The following is an 18,516-nucleotide window of genomic DNA, read 5'->3' on the forward strand; positions in this document are numbered from 1 at the left end:
GATAAACGAATTCATCAACCCCGTCAAATCGTTCCCCATCAATCTCCACTTCAGCACCAACATCACCGGAACTTCCACACTCCCTGCCAGCTGCCATGTACTTTGTTTTGACAGTGTTAATGTTGAGCCCCAACCTCGCCGCTTCCCTCTTAAAAGGCATGAAGGCCTCCTTTCGTCAGAAAACTGTGTTTCAGCATTATCAGCCATAGCTCGTTTCTTTTCACTGAATCATATGCCGCCCTAATCCACAAACAGATGGTGAGTCACCAAGTTGTACTCCCGAAACTTATCGAGGATCTGTCGCAGGGTGAAAATTTGATCCGTCGTGAAACGCCCCTGTCGAATACCAGCCTGGTATTCGCCGACAAAGGATTCCGTTAAAAGTCTCAATCTGAAGGACAGGGTACGGGAGAGCACTTTCTTGCGGAGTTGAGTAACGTAATGCCTCGATAGTTGCAACAATCCAGTCGATGGCCCTTCTTATAGATTGAACATATGAGGCCTTTCAACCAATCGTTCGGCATTGGTTAGTCCACCCAGATCCTCAGCATGATCTGGCGGATCGCATGGTACGGCAGCTCTCTTCCCGTTTTTAGAAGTTCGGCCGGGATACCATCCTTTCCAGCGGCCTTGCCGTTTTCAATGATAAGTGATTATCACATTTTTAACCTCCTCCAGTGTTAATGGCTCCACAGCTTGTTCGTCGCTCACAATGCTCATCCTGTTCCTATTGTGCTCCTCTCGCACTTCACAGTTTAATAGCGCCTGTAAGTGCTCCTTCCACTTGGTTGCAGCCGTCGATTTATCCGTAAACAGGTAGCCGTCCTTGTTATTGCACGTGACCGGCATAGGAAAATTCCTGCTTCTTACTCTGTTGACTGTTCTATAAAAGCCCAGCACGTCTTTCCTAGCGAAGTTGTTTCCTGGGCTGGTGAGCACCTGCTTTTTATGCTCGCGCTTCTTCCGACGGTGGACTCTATTTATTTTCGGCAGCTCTTGCATTCCTGTATCTCTCTCTGTTCTGACGTGTAGCCACAGTGAGCATGCGGCTCCAGGCACGGTTCTTCTCATCCGTCATTCAGCATCAAACCAGCTGTTATGCTGTCTTCCACGCGTCGTACCTACCACCTCTCTCGCAGTCGTTTCAATGGCACTGTAAATGTTACTCCACAGCCCGTTTATGTCTTCCACTTGTCCTTTCTACTGTTCTGCGATCCGTTGATTCAGCTCTCTGGCGTATTCTTCCGACACGCCATCAGCTTTTAACCACTGTATGTTGAATCGCATCGTCCTCTCTATACGAAATTCCTGTACGTTCGACAACCGTGCGCGGATCTTACAAACAACGAGATATGGGTCAGAGTCCCCGAAAAGACCTAACATCAGTAGCATCCGAAAAGTGCCGACCGTCCGTACCGATCAGTAGGTGGTTAGTTTGGGAGCAGACTTTTAAACCATCTACGACCACAAATTTCGATCGCTTTTATTTTGTATTTTGGCATCATGCCTCGGGAATAAATTAAATTAATCCAAATTCAATTGAATCATCCGAACTTAAACCGAAATTAGAGATAATAACGTTGAACAACAAACAGTTTATAAAGTTTTTTGAATGCTTACCGTTATTATGAGCCGGAAACACCAGACGATTTTTCCTGAAACTAATCTGACATCCAGGATATATTACTTTGAGGTATCCATTCAATGCCAAAAACAATTTCCGTTCGTGGGAGAAACAGATTACAGTTACTAGGAAAAATAAACAGCCCTATATAATCGCGTCTGGTGCACTTACTTTTGCTTTTCATTCACTAAATTTGCAGATATTCCAAATCACATAAATTTTATTTTTCTAGCTCTTCTTTTTTCATATTATACAAAGCGATTATAACTCCACCGTTGTTAGAGCAATATTACTCAACCAAAACTGAATCTGAACCACGACTTTTGATCCAAATATTTCACTCCAATATCATTTCGCTTTTGCATTCCCAATCTTCATCTTCATCAGTGACCTGGCGCAGCTAACAGCGATTTAAGGTACGGTTAATGCCTGAAAATGTACGGAAAGAATAACTGAGATTAATTTAATGAAAACTTTGTTACCTACTTATTAAACTAAATCATGCAACACAATACAGAACAAGATACAATAAAACGTGTAATGAACACGTCTGCTATAACAATTATCGATTTTCAAAGTTGAATCGCATTTTTAGAATGGGATGGTTGATTAATAATTGAAAAGAAAACTAAAATTAAAAACCAAACACTTTCTTTAAACATAAACAAGTTAAACAAAACTAACTCCTACTTCATAGAAACATATAATACTACATACTTTGTTGAATATTACGCCTACAGCTATTGGATTTTTTACAAGCTATCAACCAACAGCCAGTCCGTGGAATTTCCGCCTCGAGGTCTTTTAGCGCGTCAATAGAAACGAACAGTCCAAGTTAAACGCAGCCGGGGCAAATTTAATGGGAAAGAAATTTCCGTAATGTATGCAAAAAGCTTCTGACTTCCGACGTCTTCGTCAACAGTGAACACGAGCGCGTAAAGTTCCGCTTAGGAAGCATTCCGCATGTAATCAAAGAAAATGGAAAACATTCCACCCAAGACGACGGCGGGTGCCCTCAGATGAAAGGCAGTCAGTGGTTGGTTTGAGCGCAACCACACGTAAATAAGCATCAACACTGCTGGAAGAGAATCTCCGGTATGTCAAAATGATGAAAAAATACCTTTCTATACCTAATGAAAAATCGATGTTTTCAGTCTCACAATGCAGCAGTGACAAAATCTGAAGAACATCAAAAATCAAATCGTAACAATTTACTTTACCGAGTAGAAAGAAGTAAGTTTTTTATTCGTAAATTTCACAATAAAGCGATAGTACCTATAAGGCCACCAGCCGATAACGAAATTTGCTTTACTTTGTCTCGCTGTGGAAGTTGGGAAAAGGTATTCGAAGACACTCTTTAATCACAATAGAACGCAAAAGAAAAACAAACCAAGTTGGTTTTTCGCTCCAGTTTTTACACTTCTGCTGCTTAAAATTGTACAGTAGGTAGAAATAACTTACTTCTTATAGCATTGATAGGCATTATATAAGCCTTCAATTTAAGCATAGATAAATAACTGAACTTCTTGTTCATGATGAACGAGCTAACAAATGAGCAGTTCTACAAAAAATGTCCCAGTTTTAATTTTTTTTTTTTTAAATTGTCATTTTTGATTTAGCTTAAACTTTGCATAGACGATTCTATAGGCAAAAGATGCCATTTTGTGATATTTGATTAATTTTTTCGTACACGACTCATTTTTGAGAGGCTATTGAAAAATGCTCTTTTGGAAAGATACAATATTGATGATTACAAATATTTTTAGGGTTAAAACTGATTGTTTGAGCGGTATGACATCTGCGGCAAAGTTGTAGATGATAATTTTGTCTTTCCAAGAAAATTCTAAAAAATATTTTTTTTTTGCGAAAAAGAAAAAAGTTAAAATAAAAATTTAAATTCATTATCTAAAAAAGCTCATTTTTCAAAAATCTGTTTTTTATAATAACTACAAAAGATTACCTAAACAATGAAACCGGTCCAATTCGGGTTCAAATCAAGGGAAAAAAGTTATAATTTTTTGAAAAAAAATTGATATTTTTTTTCACAGCGTATATTTTGACGTGGGACTACGTCTTGGCTTTCTATACTGGAATGCATTCTGTAAAAAAGGAAATGAAACTGGCAAATGTTGCGTCAGATTTCGAACGATAATAGCAGCATAACCACATGAAGGAGAACAATAACCAATATGTTGATGGATAGATGAAATGTTGGACAATTTTGTAATACACTAGTTATTACTATTATTTCATTTTTTTTTATTCTCGCTTATTTTCGCGGCGCCAGCGGCTTTACTTCCTCATGCGATGGAAGGCGCGATCCCAGAGATTTTTCGCCTCAGAAAATCTCCTGGTGTCGGCTAGGATTGAATCTAGACCAGCTGGGTTGGTTTTGAGTGGATCACGCCAAGGTACTACAGTCAATTCAGTACTATGGGTCAGCTAAAAATAATTATGATTTTGAGTAAAAAATTAAAAAAAAAATAGAGAAACAAATGGTTGAACCTTCGTATTTTCACTAATTTGTGGTGAATAGCTAAATAGGTAAATACATTGATGTTTGATGTACACATAATTCCGTGCTTACTTATTTAATCAAAATTCAAAGTAAGTTAAAAGTTAAAGTCAAGATTCCGATAGAAAGGTTAACACTTGCATACCTGACCCCTCCAGAGCCGAAATAATGAAAATTCTTGTACCTGCCATTCCGCAGGATCTAAACCGAATTTGATCCAACCTTTTTTAAAAGATCACAAATATATCATAATTTTAGGGACAGTACGGGACATCTTAAAATTTTCCGTTGTTCCGAATGTATTGGGGGGAACTGTTGGGTAAGTACCCTTCCAGGGACACAAGCTAGATTGAAAACGGTAGCGAAACCTTGCTCGAGACATATCAAGATTCAAGTTTTTGCAAAACAACATTGTAAGTGATCGGTATTTGGCCACCTGGACGTCTATTGGCCACTAAAGGCCTAGCTCCGGGAATTGGTTCCGAAAATGGTTCCGAAACCTAGCTTGCGGCATATCGAATAACTTGGCCTGGAACGAACCTGCAAAAACAATATTCTGGATAATCGAGTCGAAAATTCCGCATAATCGAGTCAAAGAATAAACGAGGCTCCGGATAATCGAGTCCGACATGTACTAAATTTTGATGACCAGCGTTATTGGCCAATATTCAACAGCGTATAAGAATGGTAAAAATACAAAACTTAGAGCGAATTATAACCTCGTTTTTCACGACCGGTTTTTTTTGTGACTGCGATAAAAACAACAACGAATTATCAGCTAATGGGAAACTACCGTTATTTATGAGAAAAAACTGAATAGTAAAGCTCTTCAGTGCAGAGATTTCGAACTTTTGCTTAGTTACAATTTGACTATTAAAAGGTATTAACATTCGGTAGAAACCAATACAAAGTGTAGGCTGGCCCATAATACGAGGATAAAGGTTGACCCGTAATACGAGGATGACTGTAGTAGCTTCAAATCCGTTAGTGAACGACTCAGTACTACACCAAATTAAACGAATCAAATATTGAGAAATCAATGCAGTCCTTCCCAGGAAAGTGTTAACCTCAGCTTTCGGTTGCCCACATTCCCTTTGTGAGAATTTTCAGAAAGTCACAAAAGAGTGTTGCCATAACAGCAACGCTCTTCATTCTTCGCATCAATGTAAACAAGTGATTAGTTTCAATCACCATTTATCTTTTTATAGTTATCATTAGGACAAATTTTGATTTCAAATTTCTTCAATTGATAACATTTCCTGTATGGAATATATTACTGTGAAACATTGTGCATAGCATAACAAAATAAGTTACTGAATCTAAATTGTAAAATATATTCACCAAAAACTGTTCTCCTACACATATCAAATTGTTCGGCGTCAACTCTAGTTCCACCTACCTATTCTGTTCTTGCAATCTTTATATATTCTCCTGCAGCATCATAGAAAAAAACACTAACAGGGGAATGTTCTTGTGTAATGAAGAAACAAGGTTGTATGAAGCATAATTATCAAATCGTGATAATTACACAGCAAACACGTGTACTTGAATAGTACATGTAAACAGGAAAAAGTGCATTAAACATGTTATGACGCTTCGCAAGGCCTCGAAGCAAAAACAGAAAATAACACAAAAATAAAAATTGCTCTTCATTATCCCTCGAATTGCAAACTATGGTGTCGCTTCAACCACTGTGTCAACGTGTTGTACTCGTGATCTACTTTATATCTGAGCTGCTTTCGACCTATATTAGATGAAAGCAACCCTGTAAAGAGGAGGTGAAACCACTGCCTTAAACCTCCGAGCTTCCAAGTTGTAGAAGTCAACTGGACTTATCAAATTCCTCTTGACATAATAAGTCCCTCTTATAATAAACCTGGCCAGAGAGGAACGTTAGGTGTAGCCTCAGTTCAGGGAATTGTAATTTGGCGATATTGGTAGGATAGAAAAGAGGCTCGGTATAGTAGAGCAGTAAGCTTGAAATGAAAAGGGTAAAACTCTCACACACAAGCACGGATATAAATGAAAAGCGTATCATTCACTTCAATAGTGATACTGCCAGTAATATCAAGTGCGGAATACAGAAAACACATGGGCAATATCACAATAGATCAAAACGTCTCTGATCGCAGTGATGAGTCCACACAGAGGAAAAAAATATCAAATTCTTAAGAGGAATATATATAGTAGGGTGGGAAATCGTTATATGGAAAAAACGAAACTTGATAGCAGAAAGCCAGAACCAAGTTTTTTTTGTTCTATTTGGAGCCCCAAATAATCCTAAATTCATCGGAAGTCGATTGGTTTAGTCTCCGCTTGGCGCATTGCATTTCAAATTTATATGGAGATTTGTATGAAAAATCCAACGTTTTTGCATTTTCCATTCTAAAGAGCTCAAAGTGGCTCAAACCATAGGTTTCATGACTTTAAATGGTAGGTTTTTTGATGCCTAATAACTTGGCCGAAGACATCAAAGAGCTTATTCACCTTACCAATCAGACGAGAGCCGTGGTGGCTCGTGCTGTATCAAGAATTTGTCGCCATGTTGCTCGGTTTTGGGCTGTGTTTCGCCAGTTCCCCAGGCGTCTCATCACCCGCAAGTCTTTTTCGATCTGGTCGAGCCATCGTGCACGCTGCGCCCCTCTATTTCTGGTGCAGCCAGGGTTGCTGAAGAGAAGTGATTTCACAGGGTTGCCGTCCGGCATCCTTACGACATTACCGGCCCACCGCAACCTAATAACTTTCGCCAGGTGTGCAATGGGATTCTCTCCAAGCAGCGCGTGCAGTTCGTGGTTCATGCGCCGTCGCCATTCTCCGTCGTCCGTCTGTACTCCACCGTAGATAGTCCGTAGCACCTTCCGTTCAACTCCAAGAGCGTTAAGGTCCTCCGCGAGAAGCGTTGTTGTCTCGATCCCGTAGAGGACTACCGGTCTTATCAGGGTTTTGTACAGCGTCAACTTCGTGCGTCGTCGAGCTCGATTCGATCGAAGTGTCTTCCGAAGTGAAAAGTTGGCACGATTTTCTGCCTGGATGCGTCTCTGGATCTCTTTGCTGGTGTTATTGTCGGCGGTCGCCAGTGGCTTCAAATACACGAACTCATCGACCACCTCAAACTCATCACCGTCTACAGAGACTTGAGTTGGAAGGCTGATGTTGTTCTCTTTGGAGCCTCTCGCTCGCATGTATTTTTTTTCGACGCATTTATCCGCAGTCCGATCCGTCCAGCTTCGGCTTTCAATCGGGCGTAAGTTTCCTTACGCCGTCGCAAAGTAACGTGATATGATGTCGAAGTCATCCGCGAAGCCCAGAAGCTGAACAGACCTTGTGAAAATTGTGCCCCTCGTGTCGATGCCCGCCCTCCGGATCTCGAGAGTATCCCCGAAACACGCACGTTGCACATCACTTGCGCCATGGTGGCTCTGATCAATTGAGTCAGTTTATCCGGAAATCCGTTGTCGTGCATGATCTGCCATAGCTGTTCTCGATCTACTGTATCATAGGCCGCCGTGAAGTCAATGAAGATGTGATGTGTGGGTACGTTGTACTCGCGACATTTCTGTAAGATCTGTCGGATTGAGAAGTTCTGGTCCGTGATGGCACGGCCTCCCATGAACCCTGCTTGGTACTGACCCACGAACCTCCTGGTTAAAGGTGATAGACGGCGGAACAGGATCTGTGAGAGTATTTTTTTCAAAGAGCTAGGGTGTCCCAAAAAAATACTGGGGCTGTTCAAAGATGAGTATGTCGAAATTTATGGTGCAAATCATTTTTTCTGCCAACACTGCCAGTGTACCGGCGTCAGTCAGATTTCCATCAGAAGTAACCTCTGAAACACGTTGTAGATTCTACCTACGCCTACAATATTGACCTGAATTTGTTTGTTTGATCCAGCTGAGTGTATAAACTCGTTACGACAGGTTATTTCTGATAAGAATCCTACTGGCGCCGGTACATTGGTAATGTTGGCAGAAAACAAGATTTTCTGCATTGAAATCGACATACTCAGCTTTGAACAGCTATAGCTTTTCTTGGGGACATCCTAGCTCTTCAGTGCGTTCTGCAAAGTTGTTAGGCATCTAAAATACTATACTTTTACATAATGTAATGCATTATTAGATCATTATTGAGCTATCTAGAAAGGTAAATGCAAAAAAGTAGGTTTTCCCATATAAATTTTCATACAAATTTGAAATGCAATGCGCCAAGCGGAGACAAAACCAATCGACTTCCGGTAAGTTTAAAATTGTTTGGGGCCCCAAAAGGAACCAAAAAAACTTGGTTCTGAAAAATCGATCACTTTTCCTCACCCTAATATATAGCTTGCATTTTAGCCCTAACCCCAAATGCAAGGTTTTATACAACTTTTTTTCCTGCATGGGCTTACTCACTGCGACCAGAATCGTTGATCTATTGTTAGATGTGCCCGGATGTCTATTACTAGCAATACTGCTATTAAAAAGTGGCATTCTCAATTTTTAATGTATTCGTGCTTGTGCGTACGCACCCCTCCTATAACGCTTACTGCTCTACTATACCGACCCTCGTTTCTCCTGCAATGAATCTCCAATTATACACGCAAAACTTCAAGTCAATGTATCCTGTCGATTTGCCAAATATTTGATGTAGTTTCGCACAACGGTTGGGTAAAATGCATAACGCAACAGTTGTACAATGAATACATTGACAAAGATTAAATTCGGAATATATTTGCCAATGTGAAATGTATGTTAAAGTTTAGAGTAAACTGGATTTCTTGATACAGAAGTAGACCAGGAATCGACCCTGAGAACCTTCGAGTCACTCACGGCCGACAGGGGGTAGGAGAAAATAGGTCTTGGGAATCCAACCCAAAACAGTCCCTAGAGACTAGGGACTTTGGCAAAAGCCCTTCATGCTGAGCGGTAACAACATCGAATGGCCTGATTCAACTAATAAACCAACGACCAGCCGCTTGTCAAAGCCCCCCACGGCCCACGAACGGCTTTGTGACCTTGTGGCTACGCAGCTCCTCTTTATACAAAATTATGGGTTTCATTAGGAGAATAGCCAAGCTCTGTTTACGATCGCTTTATATTTCCTTAGTTCTTTCTATTCTGTAAACATCAGCTATAATAGAGTGTTCTATCATCATCGGAACAGACAGAAAATGTACCATAACTAACGAAAAGTTATTTCAAATATGTACCTCAAAAATCTTTTTAAAAATGATCCATTTTCGAGCACAATTCACCCTTACGAAAACTATCATGCCTAGTTTTCAAGCAGTGATAATCGAATCAAATAGTCGAAAAATACAGTATATTTTTCAGTGCTATACTTCTATAACATCAAAATTTGATGCAGGAACACTTGTCGTGATAAATATTTGCTTGACAGTTGGAATAATTGGTGGAATGCGTAGACCTGTTCTGTATCATGATCGGAACAGCTTTCTTCTTAGACTTCACTGCTTCACTTCGCCTGTGCTTGATACAATAATGGATTTCAAACAACAAAAATTAACAAAATTTACGTTGTACCACTCCTCTCTGAGCAATAAAGCATGAAGCTCAATTCGGCGAGATAGTCGTAGGACCGTTACGGGACTTCGAAAGTGGAGAAAGTCGGTTTTGGACACATTCTTTAAAGCACACCTATCCATTATTATTATTCATCGTCACGAACAGTATGCTCTGTCTTCTGTGTGAACTAATCGCTTGTCAAACCCTGAACTTCTTGGAAAACTTTGATTTTCTGGTACATCAATCTTGTCTCTAACAGTGAAATATTGATTCTCATATGTCTCATCGTCTATGCCACAGCGCAGTTTGATCCCATCCGCATTTGACTACATAACTTCCATGTATAGATGTTTGCTTTCGTAGTATGCTTTTTGTCGCGGTTTGATGCGTTCCGAACCTTTAACGTACGTAATCCAGCTTGATTTTTGGCCTTTTACACGAAACTTTTGCTCAAATTCACTTTTTGTCACTAATCGAACGAAAAAGTTTGGTTTCTCATCACTCGCGATCCTTACCACTAAACGAACGTTTTTTGCTTTCGTTCAATAGCTAGACGTTCTGCGTAGCGCTTTATTGAACGAGAAAACGTTAATTGTGCAACTTTTAACTTTTTTAGAAAATTTTAGATAGAGTTATGTTGCGTCTTCATTTTCGTGACATTCGTACCTAATTGATATCTCAATCTCAAACAATTAAACAAATTCTAAAAGATACAATAATTTACATGTAATGCTATTTTATCTTGGATATCCTTTTTATGTGATGCTGCTATGATTCGAGGGAAATCATTACACCAACGGCAAAAAAATGAAACAACAAATAGATCCGCACAAAATCAGCATGACCACATTTCCCGGTAGCCACCTACGATGCAAGTTTTTTTTTTTTTTTTGATTATGTTCCTGCATCTCATAACTCATTTCGACATTAATTGCAAAACTCGTTAGTGTGCCGAGCGTGCCAGAAAACCCGAGTGCGACCGAGCAGGAAAACGATGCCGGGCATTACAATACAACATATTTTTCGTTGATGTTTACTTTGCCGTTAAATTTCCACGGATGCTGCTTTTGGTCCACTGACTTACTGCAATCGGAATTCGCAATAGAGTTATACAGATAGGCTGTTTCATGAAATTCAGTTTTCTGAATAACTGAAAACCCTATTTAAACAATTAATTCAACTTACGAAAAGCTCGATTACTGCAGCCACTGCTACAAGGTTTTCCAAAAATCGGACGAACAATGATATAAAAACAAACATTGACTAGACTTTACAAAAATTTCACCATATAAAAATCTTTAAGCCTTCTGATTTGTTGTCTGCCTGAAAAGTGCGATATTGCAGAGGATAAATTCAGAATAAAAGAAAAGAAAAATGGTTCAATTTATTTTCAAATCTTGCTTGATATTTATTTACTTTAAAAAGCTGCCACTTTACTCGCTCATTACTAAACACTGATAACAACGACCTCAGGCGTTGGTCGTATAAATTAACAACATGAGATTATGATGTTTAGGAAGCCATAAAAGAATATTAAATCCAATTGTTGAATAAATTAAACCAAAAATATCTTTTATGTTTTTTAGTATACTTGAAACAACCTATTGCAACCATACCACTTACTACGAAAAATCATTCACTTTCTCAGGACATTCTGGCAGCATGTTCTGTAGTGGATCGAGACCATACACAATCTGTATTCCAACCATCATCGCTAGGATTTAATTGTTGAAAAATATTTCATTCCTGAAGCCTGGATTTCGAAATCCCCGGTGGGTTTTATGGAGCTCTATTTCTGCCCGCTGCTTTAGCAGAACGTATACTTTCCGCGCCATGTAACCATCAGCTCATCGCGACGCAACGAGTAAACCAAACCGAGGCAACAACAAATGTACCATTAAGATGAGCAAACACAATTTTCAGCACCGATGATTCTTTTTCGCCCACCACCAGCAGCAACAGCACCAGACTTCATGTTTCGCTACTATGCTGTGGTATAATGCTTAATTTTTTCGTCATTCTACGGCTCTTGTCTGGTGCAAAAACGAAATCGGGGAAAAAGATATATCAACTCGTTTCGGTAGGTACAACAAATTGGAGACCTGGGGGAAAATGAATGACACGGTCGGAAATTAGTGTCTCCAGAGTGGGTGGTTGGCTGGTTGAGATCTTAGTTTAGCAGCCCGCAGTCAGTCTGACGCTTTTTTGATTGTATCTCATTATATTTCGCAAATGCATTATAAATTGCCAAGCGGTTGCTATCCTCTGGCCGCAGAGAAAATCCACGTTGTTTGCAATGACCGTTGATTGCATTATAGTTTGATGAGTTGATTGAGTAACAAACACGAACTGGTGCATGTAGTGACAGTCTGATGAAGATATTTTATTCAGCCATACTAGTAGCGTACATCAACTTTGCTGTGTAGTTATTCAGCATTCTCATGTTCTTCTCAGCTAATGAATACAGCTTTGGTTACTCATTTCAAATGCTGGGAGGGGATATCTCTCTATTTCTCTTAAATACCGTATCCTTCTAAATCAGGTAACTTTTCAGATACTACAAAGTTGACTGATGCTAAATCACATTAATATTGTGCGGCATTAGCACAACTGATGAGTAAGATTGAAATACATTTGATGCTCTACGTTTCTCTATTATTCTCGAATCCGAATCTCCCTGGGACCGCCGTTAGGCATTGCTTCAGGGAAAAGGGCGAGTGTGCCCAGGGCACCCCCTTGTTAATTATTGACTTTGCTGACTTTATGGAGACAGGGTCAGTCTTACTGGCATTTCGATGGGTGTTTTGTCGATTGGTGCCTTGCCGCGTAAGAACAATCTGGGAAGCAGCCGTGATGACTGCTCTCCAGGTGCGTCTTCGCACATCCTTCCCACTATGTTTTCCGGAGTAGTATCCGGCCCGCTCACTATCGCTTCTTTCCTGTGCAAACAAACGAACAAACGAATAACACATGCTCAGCGGTTTCTTCCGCGCCCGAACATTGTGAACACATAGGGGACTGCGCGTGGCCAAACATATGCGGGTACTGCCTAAAGCAGCCATGGCCTGACAGTATCTGTGTCAGGTGGAAGTCAACTTCCCCATGGCGCCTCTCGATCCATCCGGGATCTTCATGATAAGTCATTGCATCCATCTACCTTTGGTAGAATCATGCGCGATAATGCCGCTATAGTCGTGGAAGCTTTTTTGTAGGCATAGCCGGAGTGGCTCCCAAACGTGAGCTTGTCGTCGACCATTACCCCCTAGAGCTTCAAGGAGGGTTTTGAGGCAATAGTGCATCCACCGGCAGTAATCGCCACCTTATGTTCGGATTTACGGTTGTTCACTACGATGACCCCTGTCATATGATGCGCTAACTCCAGTTTCCTGGAGTGCATCCAATCCTCAACTACGCGTAAGGATAGCGCGACTTTCAACTCGACCTCGCTGACTGACTCGCCGTAGACCTCTAGAGTTATATCGTCCGCAAAGCCCACAGTCACCACTCCATCGAGCTTCAGCTTCAGCACACCGTCATACCGTGCATTCCACAGTACCGGACCGAGGATGGAACCTTGCAGTACCCCTGCGGTAATCGAGACGCATTTCTGACCCTCATGTATGTTGTAGACCAGTTTTTGATTCTGAAAGTGGCTTTCCAGAATCTTATACAGTGGTACCGGCACTCCGAGCTCCGAAACGCGTTAGCTATAGAGTCCCAGCTGGCGCTATTGAACGTGTTTTTCACGTCTAGCGTGACAATTGCGCAATATCGAATGCCCTTTTTACGCTGGAGTGCTACCTAGGACGTCTTAGTGACGGAGAGAATAGCACCCACCGTGGACTTACCTTTGAGAAAGTTCAACTGGTTTCTCTCTCGGTGAATCTCACAAGTCGGTTGAGGATTACCCTCTCAAGCACCTTGCCCGCTGTGTCTAGCGGACAGATTGTTTTATATGCCGATGGATCACCTGGTGGTTTCCCGGCCTTCGGCAGTAATACCAGTCTCTGTCGCTTTCACTCATCCGAGAAGCGCATCGGCGCGCGCGTTGCATCTTCCGCCTCGCGCGAAGGCACGCGCTGCGGGGGTCGGTTATAGCGTCGGTCCACAAGTATGCCGGTGGCCTTCCATTCCTGGGCTGACAAAACCTATACATGGCGGCGTCGCACGCCCGCGATGGTGTAGCAATAAATTGGTCCGCACTCAAGAGGGCCCTTCCCCCTTCGAGGTCCCACCTTATTACTTCCGCAAATACATCGGCATCAAAGTGCAATGTCTTGCAGTCGCGAGTGGTTGAGGTATTGGCCCAACAGGATCTGGTTAGTGCAGCGACATCCCCACTCAACAGCCCAAGTGTTGAAGTTACCCACCACCACCAACGGTTTTAGGCCTGTTAGTTCCACGGTTACCCACATTTGATGCTCTAGGGTATTTTAAACGTATTGCGATTTTCGATATCTGTCAATGTAGTCCGCGCTTATTTCACATTTTATTGTGGTGTAAACCAACTCCATGTGCAGGATGTTTTCCAGGCGTTAAATAACCTAGATGCCTTAAAAGGTCCTGGGCCTGACGGAATTTCTCCAGTATTTATGAAAAATCTTGCAACGAAATTTACTGCTCCACTGTGGAAAAGCTTGTTTCTAGTGCCTATTTCCAAAGCTGGCCGGGAATCCTACATACGAAATTATCGTGGACTAGCCATAATTTCTTGCATTCCTAGGCTATTAGAAGTAATTATAAACGAAAAACTATTTCTCCTAGTTAAGAACCGAATAACTGAAAAGCAACATGGCTTCTTCAAGGGCCATTCAACATCGACCAATTTAATTTATAAATTATTCATTGATTGCAATGGTTAATTTAAAACCACGTAGAAGCTTTTTACACAGATTTTAGCAAGCCATTGATCGCATAGACATACCAATGCTGCTCTTCAAATAGCAAAAAATCAGGCTTGAGACAGAACTCCTAAAGGGGCTCGAATCATATTTAACCAATCGCCAACAAATTGTTAAGTTTAACGGACAAAACTCAAATCCGATTCAACTCACTTAGGACCTCTTCTTTCTTGTTTCTTGTACGTTAACGACATTTCCTTTATTCATGCCGACGATATGAAGCTCTTTTATGAAATAAGAAATGCAGAAAACATCATGGTGTAAAAAAGCTTACTAGAGCTAAATGTACGAAAATGCAACCTAATATCATTCTGTCTAAAAGAACAACACGAAACATTACAATATCATTAGGAAATCAAATAGTAGCAAATTGTGAATGAGCTAGGGACTTAGGAGTTGTCTTAGACTCCAAACTTACCTTCATTGACCAATACAACATAATAATCCACAAAGCTAATAACATGCTAGGCTTTATAAAGCGCTTTTGTTACAACTTTCATTTCATTACCGCACTTACCGCAATTATGCAAAATTCGGACCTTTGAATACAATCAATACTGCAAAACCATTGACTTTACAATGTCTCGGCATGAACTTAAACACTTTTTTAGCTCAATACGCAATCGCAACGCTTATTGAATGAAAAATAGTTTGTAAGTAAACATTGTATTAGAATATTAGAATATTGTATATTGTCTACTTCTGATTGACGAAATGGATAAATAAATTCATTGTACAACTGTTGTGTTAATGGTTTATTAAGGTTTGAACTTTTGCGTGTAGGGTCACTAAAGAGTTAAATAAACTCATACACCGTCCTCCGGTACACAACAGTAGAGCGGTGTAAGCTCTCTGCGCCCTAAAGCTCATCATGTCCTCATGTGTCGCCTCTTACGTTTTCGCTGAGACAAAACGCAGACAACACTGAATAAACAAACACCCAGAAAATCGATTTGAAAACATAAATGTTCAGAGACAACACCAGATCGCGTCGATTAATAAAGAATTTCAGACTATGCAACGGAAGCTTGCATCGAATGTCTCTCTGTTTATGGAAAAAGAATAATATGGCTATACCTGCTGCAGGATTGAGCTGGAATTTTGCATGGGGACTTTTTTCGAGAGCACGAAATTTTTGAGACCTACCGTGCTACCGAGAAACTCGAAAATTTGATTTCCTTTGGCATCCTACTGTTTATGTGATGCGAAAATTGCAATTTTAATGTTGTTTTCGAGTTGACAATTGGCTGAACTACGCAACGGTTCAATGAAACAGTACGGGCGTTACACGGTAAGCAGTATCATTAATAGAAGCAAAAAACAACTTTATCTTTCACGTTGTTCTCTTCTTTTTTTCCCCGCGCTCACATCACTACTACAACGCAATCCGTTGTTTTACAAAAGTTCGTATTAATGGACAACGTAATTCTAATTCCCTAACAAAAAATAAACCCGTGTTAAGAGAGAGTGATGTTAGCGCTTCAAACCACTGTTTTTCTTATCTCGTTTTAAAACATGATAGTCATTGATTTGGGTTTCTCTTATCAATATTCTCAAAATTCACATTTTTTATCAAACAGTTTGCTGCACACCACATATACTTACATTTTCGATGCAAATTGTTTTGTTCGCCTGTGCGCTTGAGACAGAAAGAACGCAGCATAAATATGAAAAAAAAAATACAACAAAAGTTATATTCCTACCTACTGATTTGGGCCGACTTGAGGCGCATTGTGTGACTTTTGTCAATGAAATCATGTTATCGTGAAAACCGTTATCGTTGGTTACTGGTCACAGCTCACGACGGTCTCCAACCCATTATCTCCAACTTCATCCGGGCTCAAACTCAGCGTGCGTAGACAACTTCATCACAAGAAAAGAAGCTGTGTACTCAAATCCACGCAAAAGTAAATATCTTGATCTACAACTAAATATTGATACAATGTTCTCTCTTATTATCACTCCATTGGGCACAAAAGAAATTCATCGCATCATATGATACTCCAAACTACCTTGAACCTTTTTAAAAATCCTATCCATCCTGTTTTAATGATTTACCGGGACATTTTAGAACGCTTGCGTTTTTTAACCTTCAAATCAGCATATCAGTCGTTTGCCTGATGGAGGCCACTTTCTTCCAACGGCAAGTTGGCGAGACACTGAAACCAACTACAAACGCAATAAAATATCTGAATATGGTAACAATCTTATTGAATTAAGTTTTTAGTTAACCATTATTTTAATTCGAACAGTTTTCATGTTCATTTCATTTCATTCGACTACTGTCATCGAATCATGACGAATGTTTTCCCTCTCAAACGAGTTTGATTACGAGTTCCATACCCGTCGGGACGGTTCATCGGTTCTTTCCAAATGAAACTTATGACTGGACTATCCCGATCCCGACTGACGGAATGACTGACGCATACTATGACTCTTTCCTTTCCTGTAGAGCGTCATTAAATCAGTACCGCTTCACCCGCGCTCCGTAGCCACACATGATTATGAAATTGGTTTTGCCGGTGGCAAGAATCTGTCCTATGTCGCATATTGTCGTTGCTTATATCTCTCTTCTGTCTATATGCGTAACGTGTTGTGTGGATCTCCCTGTCTTCCTCAACGATGTAAGTCATTTTCAATTGAAAATCGTCAAACGATAGTGATGCTCTTAACCTTCAGTTTTCCAGTAAAAGTTCCGAAAATATAAGCCAAAATAATTCGTCTATGTTTCGTACGTCAAGCCTGCGTTCGTTCACTTACACTACACAAACCTTTCTACTTTTTTCAACAAAGAATTATATTCGCGATCGATAAACCAGTTTTTATGGAAGTAACAGAAGTACGTTTTCTTTTTTTTTTCTGATGATTTTACTGCAATTGTTAATTAGTTTAAGGCAATTATTTGCATTATTTCAATAAAATACTCCAATAACTCAACAAAAGTACATTTAAATAGCTAGAAAACAGTGTGATGTCTTCTGAAATGTTGTTTCATATGAAATGTTCCACAACTTTGCCGAACATAATGGATTTTTATATGCAAAAATGAGAAAAGTAAAATTCGTCTCTCACTTTTACGTGGATTAATCACAAAACTGCAGCATTTATAAAATGGAGAATATTCAATGGAACAATTTCGCTGCAGACACTATGGTCCTAAAATCTATTTTTGACAGGGTACTACGTCTTTGTTTACTATACTGGGATGCATTCTATAAAATGTGAAATGAAACTGGCAAATGTTGCGTCAGATTTCAAACGTTAATAACAGCATAACCACATGATGGATAACAATAACCAATAACATATTGGATATGTTGTTGATAAAATGTAGAAAAATTTTGTGATATGCTAGTTATCACTCTAATTTTATTGTTAAGGCGTCGTACACAAATTACGTAACGCATGAAGGGGGGGAGGGGGTTTGAGTCAGCGTTACTTATTGTTACGTTGGGCAGAGTGGGGATAGTAGAGACAGTTTCGTAACTGTGATGTTTGCTCGAAATTGAAAATTTCGGAGGGGGTCAGGCTGATCAGCGTTACGTAACTTTAGGGGAGGGAGTCATGTCAAACGTTACTTGACTCCCTCCCCTAAATCTAGATTTTTAGCGTTACGTAATTTGTGTACGATGCCTAAGCGGTAAAATTGATCAAAAGTTTCAATGACAAATTTACACGAATAATGAACCAATTACATGCGAGCATTCCTAGCACAAACGACGTGAATGGATACCATCCACCATCCCTGTGATATTCTCTGTATCAATATCGAAATAAAAATTGACAGAGTCTCCCCGTCCCAATAGGTCAATTTATTTTTGCTTTCATGAGCTTAGACTAATATGACGTCTCGAAGGTAAAAGTTTTCCGAAAAGTTTGAAACAATCCCCATTCTTGAACGATTTCTAAGCCTGCTTCCAGACCCAAATAAAAACTGATGTCTTGAAAGAAAACATGCCGGTAAAAGCAACAGTA

The 18,516-nt window shown here is 40.1% G+C and overlaps 1 protein-coding gene across 7 annotated transcripts in view; it reads right to left on the bottom strand.

The window, feature by feature from the left end:
* LOC129717991 (cadherin-87A) overlaps positions 1-18,516 on the bottom strand; it is a 434,657-nt gene that overhangs the window by 350,462 nt on the left and 65,679 nt on the right. For all 7 annotated transcript variants that reach the window (XM_055668357.1, XM_055668359.1, XM_055668354.1 and 4 more), the window contains one exon: positions 1,621-2,053. The gene's annotated coding sequence lies outside the window, so the exon portion shown is untranslated. The remainder of the gene's footprint in view (positions 1-1,620; positions 2,054-18,516) is intronic.

This window comes from Wyeomyia smithii, chromosome 1 (genome assembly GCF_029784165.1).
Source record: "Wyeomyia smithii strain HCP4-BCI-WySm-NY-G18 chromosome 1, ASM2978416v1, whole genome shotgun sequence".
NCBI lineage: Eukaryota > Metazoa > Arthropoda > Insecta > Diptera > Culicidae > Wyeomyia > Wyeomyia smithii.